General features: G+C 60.4%; 45 non-coding genes and 4 pseudogenes across 45 annotated transcripts; all 49 read left to right on the top strand.

The window, feature by feature from the left end:
- Nucleotides 1–39: 39 nt before the first annotated feature.
- On the top strand, nucleotides 40–158 carry LOC134074646 (5S ribosomal RNA). The gene has a single exon (XR_009937865.1). It is a non-coding gene; the product is annotated as a 5S ribosomal RNA (ribosomal RNA).
- A 73-nt stretch (nucleotides 159–231) lies between these two features.
- On the top strand, nucleotides 232–350 carry LOC134074567 (5S ribosomal RNA). Its single transcript, XR_009937798.1, has one exon. It is a non-coding gene; the product is annotated as a 5S ribosomal RNA (ribosomal RNA).
- Nucleotides 351–423: 73 nt separating this feature from the next.
- Nucleotides 424–542, top strand: LOC134074400 (5S ribosomal RNA). The gene has a single exon (XR_009937636.1). It is a non-coding gene; the product is annotated as a 5S ribosomal RNA (ribosomal RNA).
- Nucleotides 543–615: 73 nt separating this feature from the next.
- Nucleotides 616–734, top strand: LOC134074399 (5S ribosomal RNA). Its single transcript, XR_009937635.1, has one exon. It is a non-coding gene; the product is annotated as a 5S ribosomal RNA (ribosomal RNA).
- A 73-nt stretch (nucleotides 735–807) lies between these two features.
- Nucleotides 808–926, top strand: LOC134074584 (5S ribosomal RNA). The gene has a single exon (XR_009937814.1). It is a non-coding gene; the product is annotated as a 5S ribosomal RNA (ribosomal RNA).
- Nucleotides 927–999: 73 nt separating this feature from the next.
- On the top strand, nucleotides 1,000–1,118 carry LOC134074540 (5S ribosomal RNA). The gene has a single exon (XR_009937773.1). It is a non-coding gene; the product is annotated as a 5S ribosomal RNA (ribosomal RNA).
- A 73-nt stretch (nucleotides 1,119–1,191) lies between these two features.
- On the top strand, nucleotides 1,192–1,310 carry LOC134074603 (5S ribosomal RNA; annotated as a pseudogene).
- A 73-nt stretch (nucleotides 1,311–1,383) lies between these two features.
- On the top strand, nucleotides 1,384–1,502 carry LOC134074551 (5S ribosomal RNA). Its single transcript, XR_009937783.1, has one exon. It is a non-coding gene; the product is annotated as a 5S ribosomal RNA (ribosomal RNA).
- Nucleotides 1,503–1,575: 73 nt separating this feature from the next.
- On the top strand, nucleotides 1,576–1,694 carry LOC134074398 (5S ribosomal RNA). The gene has a single exon (XR_009937634.1). It is a non-coding gene; the product is annotated as a 5S ribosomal RNA (ribosomal RNA).
- A 73-nt stretch (nucleotides 1,695–1,767) lies between these two features.
- Nucleotides 1,768–1,886, top strand: LOC134074397 (5S ribosomal RNA). The gene has a single exon (XR_009937633.1). It is a non-coding gene; the product is annotated as a 5S ribosomal RNA (ribosomal RNA).
- Nucleotides 1,887–1,959: 73 nt separating this feature from the next.
- LOC134074396 (5S ribosomal RNA) lies at nucleotides 1,960–2,078 on the top strand. Its single transcript, XR_009937632.1, has one exon. It is a non-coding gene; the product is annotated as a 5S ribosomal RNA (ribosomal RNA).
- A 73-nt stretch (nucleotides 2,079–2,151) lies between these two features.
- On the top strand, nucleotides 2,152–2,270 carry LOC134074394 (5S ribosomal RNA). Its single transcript, XR_009937630.1, has one exon. It is a non-coding gene; the product is annotated as a 5S ribosomal RNA (ribosomal RNA).
- A 73-nt stretch (nucleotides 2,271–2,343) lies between these two features.
- On the top strand, nucleotides 2,344–2,462 carry LOC134074393 (5S ribosomal RNA). The gene has a single exon (XR_009937629.1). It is a non-coding gene; the product is annotated as a 5S ribosomal RNA (ribosomal RNA).
- Nucleotides 2,463–2,535: 73 nt separating this feature from the next.
- LOC134074599 (5S ribosomal RNA) lies at nucleotides 2,536–2,654 on the top strand. The gene has a single exon (XR_009937828.1). It is a non-coding gene; the product is annotated as a 5S ribosomal RNA (ribosomal RNA).
- Nucleotides 2,655–2,727: 73 nt separating this feature from the next.
- On the top strand, nucleotides 2,728–2,846 carry LOC134074392 (5S ribosomal RNA). Its single transcript, XR_009937628.1, has one exon. It is a non-coding gene; the product is annotated as a 5S ribosomal RNA (ribosomal RNA).
- A 73-nt stretch (nucleotides 2,847–2,919) lies between these two features.
- Nucleotides 2,920–3,038, top strand: LOC134074391 (5S ribosomal RNA). The gene has a single exon (XR_009937627.1). It is a non-coding gene; the product is annotated as a 5S ribosomal RNA (ribosomal RNA).
- A 73-nt stretch (nucleotides 3,039–3,111) lies between these two features.
- On the top strand, nucleotides 3,112–3,230 carry LOC134074466 (5S ribosomal RNA). Its single transcript, XR_009937700.1, has one exon. It is a non-coding gene; the product is annotated as a 5S ribosomal RNA (ribosomal RNA).
- A 73-nt stretch (nucleotides 3,231–3,303) lies between these two features.
- Nucleotides 3,304–3,422, top strand: LOC134074390 (5S ribosomal RNA). The gene has a single exon (XR_009937626.1). It is a non-coding gene; the product is annotated as a 5S ribosomal RNA (ribosomal RNA).
- Nucleotides 3,423–3,495: 73 nt separating this feature from the next.
- On the top strand, nucleotides 3,496–3,614 carry LOC134074388 (5S ribosomal RNA). The gene has a single exon (XR_009937625.1). It is a non-coding gene; the product is annotated as a 5S ribosomal RNA (ribosomal RNA).
- A 73-nt stretch (nucleotides 3,615–3,687) lies between these two features.
- On the top strand, nucleotides 3,688–3,806 carry LOC134074607 (5S ribosomal RNA; annotated as a pseudogene).
- A 73-nt stretch (nucleotides 3,807–3,879) lies between these two features.
- Nucleotides 3,880–3,998, top strand: LOC134074644 (5S ribosomal RNA). Its single transcript, XR_009937863.1, has one exon. It is a non-coding gene; the product is annotated as a 5S ribosomal RNA (ribosomal RNA).
- Nucleotides 3,999–4,071: 73 nt separating this feature from the next.
- LOC134074643 (5S ribosomal RNA) lies at nucleotides 4,072–4,190 on the top strand. Its single transcript, XR_009937862.1, has one exon. It is a non-coding gene; the product is annotated as a 5S ribosomal RNA (ribosomal RNA).
- A 73-nt stretch (nucleotides 4,191–4,263) lies between these two features.
- Nucleotides 4,264–4,382, top strand: LOC134074645 (5S ribosomal RNA). Its single transcript, XR_009937864.1, has one exon. It is a non-coding gene; the product is annotated as a 5S ribosomal RNA (ribosomal RNA).
- A 73-nt stretch (nucleotides 4,383–4,455) lies between these two features.
- Nucleotides 4,456–4,574, top strand: LOC134074387 (5S ribosomal RNA). Its single transcript, XR_009937624.1, has one exon. It is a non-coding gene; the product is annotated as a 5S ribosomal RNA (ribosomal RNA).
- A 73-nt stretch (nucleotides 4,575–4,647) lies between these two features.
- LOC134074642 (5S ribosomal RNA) lies at nucleotides 4,648–4,766 on the top strand. The gene has a single exon (XR_009937861.1). It is a non-coding gene; the product is annotated as a 5S ribosomal RNA (ribosomal RNA).
- A 73-nt stretch (nucleotides 4,767–4,839) lies between these two features.
- Nucleotides 4,840–4,958, top strand: LOC134074641 (5S ribosomal RNA). Its single transcript, XR_009937860.1, has one exon. It is a non-coding gene; the product is annotated as a 5S ribosomal RNA (ribosomal RNA).
- A 73-nt stretch (nucleotides 4,959–5,031) lies between these two features.
- Nucleotides 5,032–5,150, top strand: LOC134074386 (5S ribosomal RNA). The gene has a single exon (XR_009937623.1). It is a non-coding gene; the product is annotated as a 5S ribosomal RNA (ribosomal RNA).
- Nucleotides 5,151–5,223: 73 nt separating this feature from the next.
- LOC134074577 (5S ribosomal RNA) lies at nucleotides 5,224–5,342 on the top strand. Its single transcript, XR_009937808.1, has one exon. It is a non-coding gene; the product is annotated as a 5S ribosomal RNA (ribosomal RNA).
- A 73-nt stretch (nucleotides 5,343–5,415) lies between these two features.
- Nucleotides 5,416–5,534, top strand: LOC134074385 (5S ribosomal RNA). The gene has a single exon (XR_009937622.1). It is a non-coding gene; the product is annotated as a 5S ribosomal RNA (ribosomal RNA).
- A 73-nt stretch (nucleotides 5,535–5,607) lies between these two features.
- LOC134074384 (5S ribosomal RNA) lies at nucleotides 5,608–5,726 on the top strand. Its single transcript, XR_009937621.1, has one exon. It is a non-coding gene; the product is annotated as a 5S ribosomal RNA (ribosomal RNA).
- A 73-nt stretch (nucleotides 5,727–5,799) lies between these two features.
- LOC134074597 (5S ribosomal RNA) lies at nucleotides 5,800–5,918 on the top strand. The gene has a single exon (XR_009937827.1). It is a non-coding gene; the product is annotated as a 5S ribosomal RNA (ribosomal RNA).
- Nucleotides 5,919–5,991: 73 nt separating this feature from the next.
- LOC134074382 (5S ribosomal RNA) lies at nucleotides 5,992–6,110 on the top strand. Its single transcript, XR_009937619.1, has one exon. It is a non-coding gene; the product is annotated as a 5S ribosomal RNA (ribosomal RNA).
- A 73-nt stretch (nucleotides 6,111–6,183) lies between these two features.
- On the top strand, nucleotides 6,184–6,302 carry LOC134074381 (5S ribosomal RNA). The gene has a single exon (XR_009937618.1). It is a non-coding gene; the product is annotated as a 5S ribosomal RNA (ribosomal RNA).
- Nucleotides 6,303–6,375: 73 nt separating this feature from the next.
- On the top strand, nucleotides 6,376–6,494 carry LOC134074454 (5S ribosomal RNA). The gene has a single exon (XR_009937689.1). It is a non-coding gene; the product is annotated as a 5S ribosomal RNA (ribosomal RNA).
- Nucleotides 6,495–6,567: 73 nt separating this feature from the next.
- LOC134074380 (5S ribosomal RNA) lies at nucleotides 6,568–6,686 on the top strand. Its single transcript, XR_009937617.1, has one exon. It is a non-coding gene; the product is annotated as a 5S ribosomal RNA (ribosomal RNA).
- Nucleotides 6,687–6,759: 73 nt separating this feature from the next.
- Nucleotides 6,760–6,878, top strand: LOC134074379 (5S ribosomal RNA). The gene has a single exon (XR_009937616.1). It is a non-coding gene; the product is annotated as a 5S ribosomal RNA (ribosomal RNA).
- Nucleotides 6,879–6,951: 73 nt separating this feature from the next.
- On the top strand, nucleotides 6,952–7,070 carry LOC134074606 (5S ribosomal RNA; annotated as a pseudogene).
- A 73-nt stretch (nucleotides 7,071–7,143) lies between these two features.
- LOC134074640 (5S ribosomal RNA) lies at nucleotides 7,144–7,262 on the top strand. The gene has a single exon (XR_009937859.1). It is a non-coding gene; the product is annotated as a 5S ribosomal RNA (ribosomal RNA).
- Nucleotides 7,263–7,335: 73 nt separating this feature from the next.
- Nucleotides 7,336–7,454, top strand: LOC134074639 (5S ribosomal RNA). Its single transcript, XR_009937858.1, has one exon. It is a non-coding gene; the product is annotated as a 5S ribosomal RNA (ribosomal RNA).
- Nucleotides 7,455–7,527: 73 nt separating this feature from the next.
- Nucleotides 7,528–7,646, top strand: LOC134074632 (5S ribosomal RNA). The gene has a single exon (XR_009937853.1). It is a non-coding gene; the product is annotated as a 5S ribosomal RNA (ribosomal RNA).
- A 73-nt stretch (nucleotides 7,647–7,719) lies between these two features.
- LOC134074378 (5S ribosomal RNA) lies at nucleotides 7,720–7,838 on the top strand. Its single transcript, XR_009937615.1, has one exon. It is a non-coding gene; the product is annotated as a 5S ribosomal RNA (ribosomal RNA).
- Nucleotides 7,839–7,911: 73 nt separating this feature from the next.
- LOC134074638 (5S ribosomal RNA) lies at nucleotides 7,912–8,030 on the top strand. The gene has a single exon (XR_009937857.1). It is a non-coding gene; the product is annotated as a 5S ribosomal RNA (ribosomal RNA).
- A 73-nt stretch (nucleotides 8,031–8,103) lies between these two features.
- LOC134074637 (5S ribosomal RNA) lies at nucleotides 8,104–8,222 on the top strand. The gene has a single exon (XR_009937856.1). It is a non-coding gene; the product is annotated as a 5S ribosomal RNA (ribosomal RNA).
- Nucleotides 8,223–8,295: 73 nt separating this feature from the next.
- On the top strand, nucleotides 8,296–8,414 carry LOC134074377 (5S ribosomal RNA). Its single transcript, XR_009937614.1, has one exon. It is a non-coding gene; the product is annotated as a 5S ribosomal RNA (ribosomal RNA).
- Nucleotides 8,415–8,487: 73 nt separating this feature from the next.
- On the top strand, nucleotides 8,488–8,606 carry LOC134074576 (5S ribosomal RNA). Its single transcript, XR_009937807.1, has one exon. It is a non-coding gene; the product is annotated as a 5S ribosomal RNA (ribosomal RNA).
- A 73-nt stretch (nucleotides 8,607–8,679) lies between these two features.
- Nucleotides 8,680–8,798, top strand: LOC134074562 (5S ribosomal RNA). Its single transcript, XR_009937794.1, has one exon. It is a non-coding gene; the product is annotated as a 5S ribosomal RNA (ribosomal RNA).
- A 73-nt stretch (nucleotides 8,799–8,871) lies between these two features.
- Nucleotides 8,872–8,990, top strand: LOC134074376 (5S ribosomal RNA). Its single transcript, XR_009937613.1, has one exon. It is a non-coding gene; the product is annotated as a 5S ribosomal RNA (ribosomal RNA).
- A 73-nt stretch (nucleotides 8,991–9,063) lies between these two features.
- Nucleotides 9,064–9,182, top strand: LOC134074375 (5S ribosomal RNA). Its single transcript, XR_009937612.1, has one exon. It is a non-coding gene; the product is annotated as a 5S ribosomal RNA (ribosomal RNA).
- A 73-nt stretch (nucleotides 9,183–9,255) lies between these two features.
- On the top strand, nucleotides 9,256–9,374 carry LOC134074605 (5S ribosomal RNA; annotated as a pseudogene).
- Nucleotides 9,375–9,392: the final 18 nt, after the last annotated feature.

The raw sequence follows: 9,392 nt of genomic DNA, 5'->3' as shown, positions 1-9,392 counted from the left end.
AGCTGCGCTTGAGGACTGGGTCCGAGTGGGGAGTTAATCGCTTACGGCCATACCGCGCTGAGCACGCCCGCTCTCGTCTGATCTCGGAAGCTAAGCAGCGCAGGGCCCGGTTAGTACTTGGATGGGAGACCGCCTGGGAATACCGGGTGCCGTAAGCGTTTTGCTTTGGATTGAGCTGCTTGCAGCCGCACCAGCTGCGCTTGAGGACTGGGTCCGAGTGGGGAGTTAATCGCTTACGGACATACCGCGCTGAGCACGCCCGCTCTCGTCTGATCTCGGAAGCTAAGCAGCGCAGGGCCCGGTTAGTACTTGGATGGGAGACCGCCTGGGAATACCGGGTGCCGTAAGCGTTTTGCTTTGGATTGAGCTGCTTGCAGCCGCACCAGCTGCGCTTGAGGACTGGGTCCGAGTGGGGAGTTAATCGCTTACGGCCATACCGCGCTGAGCACGCCCGCTCTCGTCTGATCTCGGAAGCTAAGCAGCGCAGGGCCCGGTTAGTACTTGGATGGGAGACCGCCTGGGAATACCGGGTGCTGTAAGCGTTTTGCTTTGGATTGAGCTGCTTGCAGCCGCACCAGCTGCGCTTGAGGACTGGGTCCGAGTGGGGAGTTAATCGCTTACGGCCATACCGCGCTGAGCACGCCCGCTCTCGTCTGATCTCGGAAGCTAAGCAGCGCAGGGCCCGGTTAGTACTTGGATGGGAGACCGCCTGGGAATACCGGGTGCTGTAAGCGTTTTGCTTTGGATTGAGCTGCTTGCAGCCGCACCAGCTGCGCTTGAGGACTGGGTCCGAGTGGGGAGTTAATCGCTTACGGCCATACCGCGCTGAGCACGCCCGCTCTCGTCTGATCTCGGAAGCTAAGGAGCGCAGGGCCCGGTTAGTACTTGGATGGGAGACCGCCTGGGAATACCGGGTGCTGTAAGCGTTTTGCTTTGGATTGAGCTGCTTGCAGCCGCACCAGTTGCGCATGAGGACTGGGTCCGAGTGGGGAGTTAATCGCTTACGGCCATACCGTGCTGAGCACGCCCGCTCTCGTCTGATCTCGGAAGCTAAGCAGCGCAGGGCCCGGTTAGTACTTGGATGGGAGACCGCCTGGGAATACCGGGTGCTGTAAGCGTTTTGCTTTGGATTGAGCTGCTTGCAGCCGCACCAGCTGCGCTTGAGGACTGGGTCCGAGTGGGGAGTTAATCGCTTACGGCCATAGCGCGCTGAGCACGCCCGCTCTCGTCTGATCTCGGAAGCTAAGCAGCGCAGGGCCCGGTTAGTACTTGGATGGGAGACCGCCTGGGAATACCGGGTGTTGTAAGCGTTTTGCTTTGGATTGAGCTGCTTGCAGCCGCACCAGCTGCGCTTGAGGACTGGGTCCGAGTGGGGAGTTAATCGCTTACGGCCATACCGCGCTGAGCACGCCCGCTCTCGTCTGATCTCGGAAGCTAAGCAGCGCAGGGCCCGGTTAGTACTTGGATGGGAGACCGCCTGGGAATACCGGGTGCTGTAAGCCTTTTGCTTTGGATTGAGCTGCTTGCAGCCGCACCAGCTGCGCTTGAGGACTGGGTCCGAGTGGGGAGTTAATCGCTTACGGCCATACCGCGCTGAGCACGCCCGCTCTCGTCTGATCTCGGAAGCTAAGCAGCGCAGGGCCCGGTTAGTACTTGGATGGGAGACCGCCTGGGAATACCGGGTGCTGTAAGCGTTTTGCTTTGGATTGAGCTGCTTGCAGCCGCACCAGCTGCGCTTGAGGACTGGGTCCGAGTGGGGAGTTAATCGCTTACGGCCATACCGCGCTGAGCACGCCCGCTCTCGTCTGATCTCGGAAGCTAAGCAGCGCAGGGCCCGGTTAGTACTTGGATGGGAGACCGCCTGGGAATACCGGGTGCTGTAAGCGTTTTGCTTTGGATTGAGCTGCTTGCAGCCGCACCAGCTGCGCTTGAGGACTGGGTCCGAGTGGGGAGTTAATCGCTTACGGCCATACCGCGCTGAGCACGCCCGCTCTCGTCTGATCTCGGAAGCTAAGCAGCGCAGGGCCCGGTTAGTACTTGGATGGGAGACCGCCTGGGAATACCGGGTGCTGTAAGCGTTTTGCTTTGGATTGAGCTGCTTGCAGCCGCACCAGCTGCGCTTGAGGACTGGGTCCGAGTGGGGAGTTAATCGCTTACGGCCATACCGCGCTGAGCACGCCCGCTCTCGTCTGATCTCGGAAGCTAAGCAGCGCAGGGCCCGGTTAGTACTTGGATGGGAGACCGCCTGGGAATACCGGGTGCTGTAAGCGTTTTGCTTTGGATTGAGCTGCTTGCAGCCGCACCAGCTGCGCTTGAGGACTGGGTCCGAGTGGGGAGTTAATCGCTTACGGCCATACCGCGCTGAGCACGCCCGCTCTCGTCTGATCTCGGAAGCTAAGCAGCGCAGGGCCCGGTTAGTACTTGGATGGGAGACCGCCTGGGAATACCGGGTGCTGTAAGCGTTTTGCTTTGGATTGAGCTGCTTGCAGCCGCACCAGCTGCGCTTGAGGACTGGGTCCGAGTGGGGAGTTAATCGCTTACGGCCATACCGCGCTGAGCACGCCCGCTCTCGTCTGATCTCGGAAGCTAAGCAGCGCAGGGCCCGGTTAGTACTTGCATGGGAGACCGCCTGGGAATACCGGGTGCTGTAAGAGTATTGCTTTGGATTGAGCTGCTTGCAGCCGCACCAGCTGCGCTTGAGGACTGGGTCCGAGTGGGGAGTTAATCGCTTACGGCCATACCGCGCTGAGCACGCCCGCTCTCGTCTGATCTCGGAAGCTAAGCAGCGCAGGGCCCGGTTAGTACTTGGATGGGAGACCGCCTGGGAATACCGGGTGCTGTAAGCGTTTTGCTTTGGATTGAGCTGCTTGCAGCCGCACCAGCTGCGCTTGAGGACTGGGTCCGAGTGGGGAGGTAATCGCTTACGGCCATACCGCGCTGAGCACGCCCGCTCTCGTCTGATCTCGGAAGCTAAGCAGCGCAGGGCCCGGTTAGTACTTGGATGGGAGACCGCCTGGGAATACCGGGTGCTGTAAGCGTTTTGCTTTGGATTGAGCTGCTTGCAGCCGCACCAGCTGCGCTTGAGGACTGGGTCCGAGTGGGGAGTTAATCGCTTACGGCCATACCGCGCTGAGCACGCCCGCTCTCGTCTGATCTCGGAAGCTAAGCAGCGCAGGGCCCGGTTAGTACTTGGATGGGAGACCGCCTGGGAATACCGGGTGCTGTAAGCATTTTGCTTTGGATTGAGCTGCTTGCAGCCGCACCAGCTGCGCTTGAGGACTGGGTCCGAGTGGGGAGTTAATCGCTTACGGCCATACCGCGCTGAGCACGCCCGCTCTCGTCTGATCTCGGAAGCTAAGCAGCGCAGGGCCCGGTTAGTACTTGGATGGGAGACCGCCTGGGAATACCGGGTGCTGTAAGCGTTTTGCTTTGGATTGAGCTGCTTGCAGCCGCACCAGCTGCGCTTGAGGACTGGGTCCGAGTGGGGAGTTAATCGCTTACGGCCATACCGCGCTGAGCACGCCCGCTCTCGTCTGATCTCGGAAGCTAAGCAGCGCAGGGCCCGGTTAGTACTTGGATGGGAGACCGCCTGGGAATACCGGGTGCTGTAAGCGTTTTGCTTTGGATTGAGCTGCTTGCAGCCGCACCAGCTGCGCTTGAGGACTGGGTCCGAGTGGGGAGTTAATCGCTTACGGCCATACCGCGCTGAGCACGGCCGCTCTCGTCTGATCTCGGAAGCTAAGCAGCGCAGGGCCCGGTTAGTACTTGGATGGGAGACCGCCTGGGAATACCGGGTGCAGTAAGCGTTTTGCTTTGGATTGAGCTGCTTGCAGCCGCACCAGCTGCGCTTGAGGACTGGGTCCGAGTGGGGAGTTAATCGCTTACGGCCATACCGCGCTGAGCACGCCCGCTCTCGTCTGATCTCGGAAGCTAAGCAGCGCAGGGCCCGGTTAGTACTTGGATGGGAGACCGCCTGGGAATACCGGGTGCCGTAAGCGTTTTGCTTTGGATTGAGCTGCTTGCAGCCGCACCAGCTGCGCTTGAGGACTGGGTCCGAGTTGGGAGTTAATCGCTTACGGCCATACCGCGCTGAGCACGCCCGCTCTCGTCTGATCTCGGAAGCTAAGCAGCGCAGGGCCCGGTTAGTACTTGGATGGGAGACCGCCTGGGAATACCGGGTGCCGTAAGCGTTTTGCTTTGGATTGAGCTGCTTGCAGCCGCACCAGCTGCGCTTGAGGACTGGGTCCGAGTGGGGAGTTAATCGCTTACGGCCATACCGCGCTGAGCACGCCCGCTCTCGTCTGATCTCGGAAGCTAAGCAGCGCAGGGCCAGGTTAGTACTTGGATGGGAGACCGCCTGGGAATACCGGGTGCCGTAAGCGTTTTGCTTTGGATTGAGCTGCTTGCAGCCGCACCAGCTGCGCTTGAGGACTGGGTCCGAGTGGGGAGTTAATCGCTTACGGCCATACCGCGCTGAGCACGCCCGCTCTCGTCTGATCTCGGAAGCTAAGCAGCGCAGGGCCCGGTTAGTACTTGGATGGGAGACCGCCTGGGAATACCGGGTGCTGTAAGCGTTTTGCTTTGGATTGAGCTGCTTGCAGCCGCACCAGCTGCGCTTGAGGACTGGGTCCGAGTGGGGAGTTAATCGCTTACGGCCATACCGCGCTGAGCACGCCCGCTCTCGTCTGATCTCGGAAGCTAAGCAGCGCAGGGCCCGGTTAGTACTTGGATGGGAGACCGCCTGGGAATACCGGGTGCCGTAAGCGTTTTGCTTTGGATTGAGCTGCTTGCAGCCGCACCAGCTGCGCTTGAGGACTGGGTCCGAGTGGGGAGTTAATCGCTTACGGCCATACCGCGCTGAGCACGCCCGCTCTCGTCTGATCTCGGAAGCTAAGCAGCGCAGGGCCCGGTTAGTACTTGGATGGGAGACCGCCTGGGAATACCGGGTGCCGTAAGCGTTTTGCTTTGGATTGAGCTGCTTGCAGCCGCACCAGCTGCGCTTGAGGACTGGGTCCGAGTGGGGAGTTAATCGCTTACGGCCATACCGCGCTGAGCACGCCCGCTCTCGTCTGATCTCGGAAGCTAAGCAGCGCAGGGCCCGGTTAGTACTTGGATGGGAGACCGCCTGGGAATACCGGGTGCTGTAAGCGTTTTGCTTTGGATTGAGCTGCTTGCAGCCGCACCAGCTGCGCTTGAGGACTGGGTCCGAGTGGGGAGTTAATCCCTTACGGCCATACCGCGCTGAGCACGCCCGCTCTCGTCTGATCTCGGAAGCTAAGCAGCGCAGGGCCCGGTTAGTACTTGGATGGGAGACCGCCTGGGAATACCGGGTGCTGTAAGCGTTTTGCTTTGGATTGAGCTGCTTGCAGCCGCACCAGCTGCGCTTGAGGACTGGGTCCGAGTGGGGAGTTAATCGCTTACGGCCATACCGCGCTGAGCACGCCCGCTCTCGTCTGATCTCGGAAGCTAAGCAGCGCAGGGCCCGGTTAGTACTTGGATGGGAGACCGCCTGGGAATACCGGGTGCTGTAAGCGTTTTGCTTTGGATTGAGCTGCTTGCAGCCGCACCAGCTGCGCTTGAGGACTGGGTCCGAGTGGGGAGTTAATCGCTTACGGCCATACCGCGCTGAGCACGCCCGCTCTCGTCTGATCTCGGAAGCTAAGCAGCGCAGGGCCCGGTTAGTACTTGGATGGGAGACCGCCTGGGAATACCGGGTGCTGTAAGCGTTTTGCTTTGGATTGAGCTGCTTGCAGCCGCACCAGCTGCGCTTGAGGACTGGGTCCGAGTGGGGAGTTAATCGCTTACGGCCATACCGCGCTGAGCACGCCCGCTCTCGTCTGATCTCGGAAGCTAAGCAGCGCAGGGCCCGGTTAGTACTTGCATGGGAGACCGCCTGGGAATACCGGGTGCTGTAAGAGTATTGCTTTGGATTGAGCTGCTTGCAGCCGCACCAGCTGCGCTTGAGGACTGGGTCCGAGTGGGGAGTTAATCGCTTACGGCCATACCGCGCTGAGCACGCCCGCTCTCGTCTGATCTCGGAAGCTAAGCAGCGCAGGGCCCGGTTAGTACTTGGATGGGAGACCGCCTGGGAATACCGGGTGCTGTAAGCGTTTTGCTTTGGATTGAGCTGCTTGCAGCCGCACCAGCTGCGCTTGAGGACTGGGTCCGAGTGGGGAGGTAATCGCTTACGGCCATACCGCGCTGAGCACGCCCGCTCTCGTCTGATCTCGGAAGCTAAGCAGCGCAGGGCCCGGTTAGTACTTGGATGGGAGACCGCCTGGGAATACCGGGTGCTGTAAGCGTTTTGCTTTGGATTGAGCTGCTTGCAGCCGCACCAGCTGCGCTTGAGGACTGGGTCCGAGTGGGGAGTTAATCGCTTACGGCCATACCGCGCTGAGCACGCCCGCTCTCGTCTGATCTCGGAAGCTAAGCAGCGCAGGGCCCGGTTAGTACTTGGATGGGAGACCGCCTGGGAATACCGGGTGCTGTAAGCATTTTGCTTTGGATTGAGCTGCTTGCAGCCGCACCAGCTGCGCTTGAGGACTGGGTCCGAGTGGGGAGTTAATCGCTTACGGCCATACCGCGCTGAGCACGCCCGCTCTCGTCTGATCTCGGAAGCTAAGCAGCGCAGGGCCCGGTTAGTACTTGGATGGGAGACCGCCTGGGAATACCGGGTGCTGTAAGCGTTTTGCTTTGGATTGAGCTGCTTGCAGCCGCACCAGCTGCGCTTGAGGACTGGGTCCGAGTGGGGAGTTAATCGCTTACGGCCATACCGCGCTGAGCACGCCCGCTCTCGTCTGATCTCGGAAGCTAAGCAGCGCAGGGCCCGGTTAGTACTTGGATGGGAGACCGCCTGGGAATACCGGGTGCTGTAAGCGTTTTGCTTTGGATTGAGCTGCTTGCAGCCGCACCAGCTGCGCTTGAGGACTGGGTCCGAGTGGGGAGTTAATCGCTTACGGCCATACCGCGCTGAGCACGGCCGCTCTCGTCTGATCTCGGAAGCTAAGCAGCGCAGGGCCCGGTTAGTACTTGGATGGGAGACCGCCTGGGAATACCGGGTGCAGTAAGCGTTTTGCTTTGGATTGAGCTGCTTGCAGCCGCACCAGCTGCGCTTGAGGACTGGGTCCGAGTGGGGAGTTAATCGCTTACGGCCATACCGCGCTGAGCACGCCCGCTCTCGTCTGATCTCGGAAGCTAAGCAGCGCAGGGCCCGGTTAGTACTTGGATGGGAGACCGCCTGGGAATACCGGGTGCCGTAAGCGTTTTGCTTTGGATTGAGCTGCTTGCAGCCGCACCAGCTGCGCTTGAGGACTGGGTCCGAGTTGGGAGTTAATCGCTTACGGCCATACCGCGCTGAGCACGCCCGCTCTCGTCTGATCTCGGAAGCTAAGCAGCGCAGGGCCCGGTTAGTACTTGGATGGGAGACCGCCTGGGAATACCGGGTGCCGTAAGCGTTTTGCTTTGGATTGAGCTGCTTGCAGCCGCACCAGCTGCGCTTGAGGACTGGGTCCGAGTGGGGAGTTAATCGCTTACGGCCATACCGCGCTGAGCACGCCCGCTCTCGTCTGATCTCGGAAGCTAAGCAGCGCAGGGCCAGGTTAGTACTTGGATGGGAGACCGCCTGGGAATACCGGGTGCCGTAAGCGTTTTGCTTTGGATTGAGCTGCTTGCAGCCGCACCAGCTGCGCTTGAGGACTGGGTCCGAGTGGGGAGTTAATCGCTTACGGCCATACCGCGCTGAGCACGCCCGCTCTCGTCTGATCTCGGAAGCTAAGCAGCGCAGGGCCCGGTTAGTACTTGGATGGGAGACCGCCTGGGAATACCGGGTGCTGTAAGCGTTTTGCTTTGGATTGAGCTGCTTGCAGCCGCACCAGCTGCGCTTGAGGACTGGGTCCGAGTGGGGAGTTAATCGCTTACGGCCATACCGCGCTGAGCACGCCCGCTCTCGTCTGATCTCGGAAGCTAAGCAGCGCAGGGCCCGGTTAGTACTTGGATGGGAGACCGCCTGGGAATACCGGGTGCCGTAAGCGTTTTGCTTTGGATTGAGCTGCTTGCAGCCGCACCAGCTGCGCTTGAGGACTGGGTCCGAGTGGGGAGTTAATCGCTTACGGCCATACCGCGCTGAGCACGCCCGCTCTCGTCTGATCTCGGAAGCTAAGCAGCGCAGGGCCCGGTTAGTACTTGGATGGGAGACCGCCTGGGAATACCGGGTGCCGTAAGCGTTTTGCTTTGGATTGAGCTGCTTGCAGCCGCACCAGCTGCGCTTGAGGACTGGGTCCGAGTGGGGAGTTAATCGCTTACGGCCATACCGCGCTGAGCACGCCCGCTCTCGTCTGATCTCGGAAGCTAAGCAGCGCAGGGCCCGGTTAGTACTTGGATGGGAGACCGCCTGGGAATACCGGGTGCTGTAAGCGTTTTGCTTTGGATTGAGCTGCTTGCAGCCGCACCAGCTGCGCTTGAGGACTGGGTCCGAGTGGGGAGTTAATCCCTTACGGCCATACCGCGCTGAGCACGCCCGCTCTCGTCTGATCTCGGAAGCTAAGCAGCGCAGGGCCCGGTTAGTACTTGGATGGGAGACCGCCTGGGAATACCGGGTGCTGTAAGCGTTTTGCTTTGGATTGAGCTGCTTGCAGCCGCACCAGCTGCGCTTGAGGACTGGGTCCGAGTTGGGAGTTAATCGCTTACGGCCATACCGCGCTGAGCACGCCCGCTCTTGTCTGATCTCGGAAGCTAAGCAGCGCAGGGCCCGGTTAGTACTTGGATGGGAGACCGCCTGGGAATACCGGGTGCCGTAAGCGTTTTGCTTTGGATTGAGCTGCTTGCAGCCGCACCAGCTGCGCTTGAGGACTGGGTCCGAGTGGGGAGTTAATCGCTTACGGCCATACCGCGCTGAGCACGCCCGCTCTCGTCTGATCTCGGAAGCTAAGCAGCGCAGGGCCCGGTTAGTACTTGGATGGGAGACCGCCTGGGAATACCGGGTGCTGTAAGCGTTTTGCTTTGGATTGAGCTGCTTGCAGCCGCACCAGCTGCGCTTGAGGACTGGGTCCGAGTGGGGAGTTAATAGCTTACGGCCATACCGCGCTGAGCACGCCCGCTCTCGTCTGATCTCGGAAGCTAAGCAGCGCAGGGCCCGGTTAGTACTTGGATGGGAGACCGCCTGGGAATACCGGGTGCTGTAAGCGTTTTGCTTTGGATTGAGCTGCTTGCAGCCGCACCAGCTGCGCTTGAGGACTGGGTCCGAGTGGGGAGTTAATCACTTACGGCCATACCGCGCTGAGCACGCCCGCTCTCGTCTGATCTCGGAAGCTAAGCAGCGCAGGGCCCGGTTAGTACTTGGATGGGAGACCGCCTGGCAATACCGGGTGCCGTAAGCGTTTTGCTTTGGATTGAGC

This window comes from Sardina pilchardus, unplaced genomic scaffold (assembly GCF_963854185.1).
Source record: "Sardina pilchardus unplaced genomic scaffold, fSarPil1.1 HAP1_SCAFFOLD_105, whole genome shotgun sequence".
Lineage (NCBI taxonomy): Eukaryota > Metazoa > Chordata > Actinopteri > Clupeiformes > Clupeidae > Sardina > Sardina pilchardus.
This window is presented reverse-complemented; position numbering and strand designations above follow the sequence as displayed.